This window comes from Chlamydotis macqueenii, chromosome 1, assembly GCF_036417535.1.
Source record: "Chlamydotis macqueenii isolate bChlMac1 chromosome 1, bChlMac1.mat, whole genome shotgun sequence".
NCBI classification, from domain to species: Eukaryota; Metazoa; Chordata; class Aves; order Otidiformes; family Otididae; genus Chlamydotis; species Chlamydotis macqueenii.
The window spans coordinates 142,155,835-142,163,470 of record NC_141556.1 but is presented as its reverse complement, the minus strand read 5'-3'; positions in this window follow the sequence as shown (position 1 = coordinate 142,163,470).

The following is a 7,636-nucleotide window of genomic DNA, read 5'->3' as shown; positions in this document are numbered from 1 at the left end:
GTTCCCTACCTGTGAGTTATGTGGCATGAAGGTGACTTTGCCAGGAGCTGCAGCCTGTGAGTAATGTGCTCTGAATGCTTGCTCGCTTCCCAGACAAAGCGAGGTGTTACATCCTGCAGCAGCCAGGCACGAACACAAATAACGAAATGAGGTGACCAGGTCATTTTTGATTTTCCCCACACCCCAAAAACCAAAACGTTCAGAGAAATAATTTTCTTGCTTTGACTGTACAAAGCAGCCAATGAAGTATGCTGGGGGAAAATAACAAAACTCCTATCTGCACTTTATCTCATACACTTTTTCCCTCAAAAAAGGTGCATGTTCATGGACATGTGGTTGTTCCTGTGGCTGCACTGTTTCCTGAGACAGTAGACAGGGCAGTCATGGTCAGCATGCTGCAGCTGCAGATGTAAATTGACACATCATATAACCTTGATGAGTCAGAGAACTGTCTCAGCTGGTGTCAGTGGTAATTCTGCCCCTGACTTGAAAAATAAAAGCATGAGCAGGCTGTTTTAGTTTGTCAAAACAAATTCCCTAAATACAGTACTTCTGCAATGAGTTGATTCACAACATGTTCTGCGTGTCATTAACTGGCCAGCGAGTGGCTTGGGCACAACTTGAAGAGACGAGATGCACACTTGATTCTAACATGCCTTTTAGCTGTATCAAGGTCTTTAAAGAATAGGACTGACTCCTCATTACTTGGAATATAGATAGAAATAAATGAAGTGCAGAATGGTGACTGCAAAATTTGAAGATCATTGTTATTTAGATAACTTTTAGGGGTCCAATGTGATGCCATATCAGAGCAGCTGAACACCAACACATGATCACAGTGTGCTTTCACTGCCTCTGCGAAGCAGAATCTCCAGCCTGCTACAGCCTGGGCTGCTCATTCCTTATCTGCTAGTCGGCATTTGAGCATCCAGCTTCTGGGGGGATGCTAAAGCATTCTTGACTACTCTCTTATGCTGGATGACCAAGGAAATGCTGGAGTATGCATAAGAAAGATACTGAAATTCTATATTCACCTTCAGAGACCAGACCTTTGAAAACAGAAAATAATGTAATAAGATGACTTGTGCTGTTTCCATTAGATTATATTTATTTATAATTCTGATTCTAATGAGTTCTGATTTTCCTATTCATCTTCTTCACCTCTCCACCCTTTCCTCCACAGTGTGTTCAACCTCCTCTTTCTTCAGAGCCTCTCTTTTCTCCTGTTTGGCTTTAAACTTTATCCATCCTTTAGTCCTTCCTTCTTGACCCAAAGAGAGAAGGTTGCTCAATGAACACAGAACAGGTCTATGCGAGGGTGAGAGTAAGCCCAGAGTTCCCTGAGCTTAAGACCTGCCTTAACAAAGCAGAGGCATAGCTAGTCTCTGTCTGACTGCCTCAAATGTAGAAGGTTCCTTCAGTGATGGGATTTCTTCCCACTTTTCATTTTTGGAATTTGAGAAACAGAGAGCTGACTTAAGTTGCCTTTTTCTCCCCCTGTCATATCATGCAAAGAACAATATTTTTCAAATATCTTCTTCCCTCCCCAAATTTACCATGCAGCAGACCAAGTTTGATAACATTTGTATATTATGTCCCTTCAGATGGAAATGACAGTGAATACAGAGTGTGCTATTAAGACTCACTTCCAGATAGCATAACATTACAGCAGACAGGCAGTAGTTTCAATCTCCGTAATGTTTGCTGATGTTGTTTTCCTGTGTGTATGTGTGTTTGCATAAAATTCCTCTATTCAATTTCAGTTTTAATTTTCCTCATTTACAATCTACAGTGCTTTCAAAATTCACATTCATGTCATGTTTTTGAGAAGTAGTCTCAACCATGTTCGTACTGAAGGTAGAAGAGTCTTCCCTCTCAGGGATGTTACTGAATCATTTGCCAACAATACTAAATTAGGTTGCTGACAATACTAAATTAGGAAGAACCTTGATTCCCTCAAGGGTGGAGAGGCCTTACAGAGAGATCTTGATAGACTAGAGCACCGGACAATCAGCAACTGTATGAAAAATAACAAGGACAAATGCCAGATTCTGCACCTGGGACAGTGTAATCCTGGATGTATTTATAGACTGGAGTACAAGAGGCCTGAATGCAGCCCTGTAGAAAGGGATCTGGGGGTTTTGGTTGATGGTAAGCTCAATATGAGTCAACAATTTTCCCTGGTGGCCAAAATGGCCAACTGTATCATGGGAAGTATTGAGCACAGTACAGCTAACCTGTTGAAATAAATTATTCTCCCACTGTACTCAGCATTAATGCTGCCTTACCTCAAGCACTGTGTGCAATTTTGGAACTCCACAGTAAAAAAATAATATAAAAATTAATCTGTCCAGATTAAACTAATGCTGAAATGCTGAAATGCTGAAAAGAAATAATGAAATTCATGGCTGGCCAGAACTCAGTATGGAGTATATGTAGCAGAGATATTCTTGCTACATCTGACCTTTCCTCTTTCACGCAGATCTATGACCTGGGGGGCGAGCATCACTACATCTTCTTTAACAAGCCTCTGAACTGTCTTCTGTTACAAGCTCCGAAAAGAAAAATAACTCCTATGTTATAAGACGGGTACAGCAATGGAAAGCAAGACATATATCAGAGTTTTCAGCAATGAACAGAGCATTTTAGTGTCTTTGTTGGGCTAAAAAGAGAAATGTGAGAGTGGTGAGAGCATTAGGAAGCTCAATGCTTTTCTCTACAGAGTCTCATTTGTTTGAGTAGTGGCCCATCCCCTTGCATAAGTGGCAGGTTTGGCATTTTTTTGTGCCTTGCCTGATACATTCTTTTGATGATGAACTATTTCCCTCCTCCCCTCCTCCCCTTCAGTCAGTGCAGAGGATGAGAGACTCTCTGCAGCCTCTTATACTGCTCTCCCAGTGCTCCTGAGCACTTCTAGAATTAATGGGATTCAGGCTCCCTCACAGGCTTCATCACTGCTTCCCCAGTGCCTGGTTTAGTGGCTCTGTTTTTCATTTCCCGTCTTTCTAACTGTGGAAAGAGGAAGCCAAAGAAAGCTAGTCTGCCATGGCCCCTTGCACGCTGTAAATGCCAAAGTCATGATTCCCAGTGTTTTGCTCCCGTGGGCTACTAAGAGTGTCACCATTAGGCTGGAGGAGATGTAGTTCACGTACCTCTCATTAGCCTTTGTCTCTTTACTCTTGTGAAATGTGTCTGCATGTATAGCTGCAAGGGCTACCTGCACACATCTGCTGAGGTTCAGTATTCTTCAAAGGAAGAGACTCCACAGTGGCTTCATGCTGCAGATTTAACTCTTTTTGAGCTTGTGCTTTTCGAGATCATGAAATCTAACAGAGTGGTTATCAAGTGTCTAATAATGTTTGTACTTTCCATGTGAGACAATTACATAAGTTCTTTAAAAGGCATTTTTTCTCAGAAGGATTAACACTTAAATATTTTGTGATATTTTGTTTTAAAATAAGTACTCTTAGAAGGAAAGATCAGACATGTGCCATAACACTATGCTGTTAGCGAAGTGTGTACGTCATAGTAAAAATCCTATGAAGCACCACATTGCACACTTGAGCTTTGAAAACACTGCCTACGGAGCCAGGTTCTCAGCAAAATCAGTAAGCTTCTCTGGATTTCAGCTGAGGGAAATGGGAAATTTCCATCCCAGCCATAGCATCCTGTTCAGCCCTAGCACGTCAGTGCCTAGGTAGCTAAGCAGAGGCAAGCTCTGATGCTTTTGCTCTTTCGTTGTCTTCTGAGATGCTGAAATAGGACTTAATGTAGAAGCTGCTTCTTCATGAAACCAAAGGTTAGGATCTAATAACTCAACTGGAAATTATGTCATCTTCTCAGAGGTCAGCTTGTGTTTTATTTCTCTTTATTCAATCAGGTGGTGGAGTGCTGCTGGCTGAATCACTTCTAAATTAAGACGGAAGTGGGCCTTTGGAAACCCAACTGTATTCAATGAATATGTTGGTCCAGACAGAAGGAAAAGAGCGAACAGCAGCAGAGTACAGCAAGCTGCTTGAGGCAGCTGGCTTTGGAGAGATTCAGATTAAGAGGACTGGAAAACTCTATGATGCTGTTTTAGGAAAGAAATAATGGTATCTCTTTTTTCTTCTATTCTCTTACATATATAAGTGAGGAAATTAGATAAGGTGGTCGATTCTTTTGTAATCTGGAGCATTGTCAGGAGAATCACCGACTGCTGAGCAGATACAGATTGTATATCTGAGTATGTGAGAAATAAATTAACATCTTGTCATGGTTTAGCCCCAGCCTGACTGTTGGAAGGGCAGTGATGTTTCTGCACTGGTTAACACTTTTGAGAGCCCAGGGAATAGCAGCTGTGAGGCAGAGGCAAGTAGTGGAGGATCTAGTTATACATCAGGGAACTCTCTGCCACTTGCCATCTGCTGTTTCTTTAGATCAGTTGGTGAGGCATAGCTCGCAATAGCCCAGATGCCGGGAGCATTTGGAGGAGGTGGTGGGAAGTGAGTGCATGTGGCTTGAATGCTAGTTGAGGCTGCAGCACCCGGTGTAGTTTTTTAGCAGAGTATAAGAAGTGTACAATTAGTACAAGTAGTGATTTTTTCCCTTGTCAAGGCCTGATCTCCAAGTCCTGGAAGAAGAAACTACCTTAACCCTGACATGCCACACTTCTGAGTGCGTGACACTGCAATGATAATGTTCATCAGGCTTTCCTTTGCCTAGAGAGTTGGGTATTTTGACGAATTGTCTTGGTTCAGGCTGCAGCTTCATTCAAAGAAAGTAATGTTCTGCCAGTGCCTAGCTCTAACTTTTTAGTAGAGCTGTGAACCCTTGTGACTGCATGGGGAAAGCTGGAAGGATTAGGGCTCCATGAGACAAATAGACCTGTCTCTTCTGAACCGCTGCAAGGTGGAAAGACACTTGAATGGCAGTATCCAGTTATTGGCTATATAGATTGCTCCCCGAGCCATCTCTCGGAAGTGTTGCTCATCTTTCAGCTCAGCGTGTTTGGATGGAGTAAGATTCAATACACAGCATGCAGATGCTCTTATTTCAGCCATCACTTAAGTGCAGTTGAATAGGGCATTATCTGATACTGTATGTCGAATGTTGTGCCTGTATGCAGCTGCAAATAAGGTATGGAGACCAGAAGCTGGGTCTTGCAACATTTCTACAGTGTACATTTTGGGATGGTCAAGGAGAGATCTGACTACTCTGGAAGGTAGTACGATAACAGCAGTCTGTTAATTTTGTGTGACTATGTAGAGATAGGTATTAGAATTACTATCTCTGTCTAAGTGCATACATTCATCTATACCTATCTATAAGAGATACATCATCATGAGTTTTAAATTGATACATTTTCCTATTTGTGAAGGAAAGTCCTTCCTTTATTTTTTTCCAGGATTTAGCTGAGAAATATCACACGTGGTAGTTCCGGACACAACATAATGTGCATTTTTAAAACAGGATATGAAGTAAAGCATCATTGGTTGTGGTGGGTTGACCCTGGCCAGCAATCAAGCAACCACCCGCTGCATGCTCACTCCTTGCCCCCAGCAGGGTGGGAGAGAGAACTGAATGAGCAAAGGCAAGAAAGAGCTTGTGGATCTTGATAAAGACAGTTTAACAAGTGAAAAAAGAGACAGGAGAAAAACCCCAGAACAAGTGGTGCAAAGGCAGTCACTTGCCACCTCCCACCAGCAGAGTGATGCCCAGCAATTCTCTGAGAAGCAGCAGCTGCCTTGGAAAGATTATCCCTCGTTTTTACTACTGAGCATGAAGTTTCATGGTATGGGGTATCCTTCTACTCAGTTTGGGTCAGCTGTACCTGCTGTGACCTCTCCCAGTCTCTTGCTCTCACACAGCCTAATCGGTGCGGGGGCAGAGTGAGAAACAAAGAAAATCTTGATGCTGTGCAAGCACTGCTCAGCAATAGCTAAAACATCCCTGCATTATCAACACTGTTTTGGTCACAAATCTAAAACACAGCACTGTGGGCTGCTGTGAAGAAAGTTAACTCCATCTCAGCTAGACTCAGTACAGTGGTAAAGAGGAAATGTAAGTTAGATGCATGTTTTAACTACAAAAATAGTCTATCTTGGATGGATGTCTGACATACTAAACACATGACTAGTGCCAGAGAGAAAAAGAGGAAAAAAGATTGAATTGTTTTGAACCTTGCATAGAGGAGACAAGGTTCACTCCTGTCCCTGCAGGAACCCCAAATGAATCTAATGTTTCCCTCATGTTTAAAGCATCATACTGTTCACTACCTGAATACCTAAAAAAAACCATAACTACATATATAATTTCCCTTGAAATTCTGCTCTTAATGCTTCTGCATGTTTAAAATCTGAGTGATAAATAGGATGCAAGCATATTGTCATCAAATCTATTGGTGTTTGAAGTAATGACACAGTGTCAGTCATGTGAAGCAAAGGAAAAGTCAAGGGTATTTATATTTGAGATATATCTATTCTATATAAAATATATGCATGTAAACACGAGAAAAATATGAAATACAAATTACTACAGAAAAGATTTCTGTTGCTACTTTCTATTCCTGTACATTTGCGTTTGATTTATATCCTACTAATTGGCGTTGGTTTCCGCTCTGGCGTAGCCACCATCCCAGTTGCCACTAGATGTTGCTGTTGCTGCGCTGCTCTGCTGGGATGGCATCAGCCATGGCTCAGGGAAAACCAGAAAGCTCTGGGTGGTCATTTACGGTCACAGCTGCAGTGCCATGTAAATTACACAGTTTAGATCTTGGGGGTCGAGATAAAAGTGATTAAAGAGTCTCTGCATTCAGTTCTCCATAAATGCAAACGCATTTTTGTCACGCAGCTCTCAGTCCGGAGCCATGAGTGGAAGAAGGGGCAAACCCTTCAGCTTCGTGTGCAGAGAAGGCCATGAGGTGAACCTGTCCTCCTTCCTTACCACCTTTAGCCCAAAGCAGAGTGCAGGGCCCTTCTTCACAAAAGGTTGTGCCAGTCCGACAGAGCTCAGCTGTAAAAGCCCTTTTGTGACACCACAGAAAAATCAAGCTTGCAGTATATGGGCCTTACATTTCATTTCTTCTTGTTACTCAGAGAATAAAAGCATCCCTGCAAATACAGAGCCAGGTTACCTCATGGTGTTTGTGTCCCTCTGCTGGTGCTGCCAGGCCAACGACTGGCCCCAGCATGGGGACCGTAGGGTGCTCAGCCTGTTCCCCTGGTGCCCTACGCTGGCCACGGAGAGACCCTGGCAACTCACCACTCTACCTGGTCATGAGTACTGGCCCTGGTGTGGGTCATTGCCTGCCCTGATGTGGGTCACTGCCTGTCCCGGTGTGGGTCACTGCCTGGCCTTGGCTGCAGCTACCCGTGGAGGTCCTGTCAATGCCCCATGGCAAATGGCCACATGAACCACTGGCCTGCAGCTTTTGCAGCCTTTGTGGCCCTTGCCTCTGTCTCCTCCAGTCAGGACTTGCCTTTGCCACCTCCCTACAGGGCATGGTGCCTCCAACACCATTCCTGAGATTCTCAGGCCTCTGGCAGCCTCCCTGAGGGGCTGCCTTGCCAGGCTCTGCCACCCCATCCCCTCCATGGGGTCTGCCTTCCTGCACCAGCCACCCTGTGACTGCAGCCACCAGTCTGGTAGTTTCTCA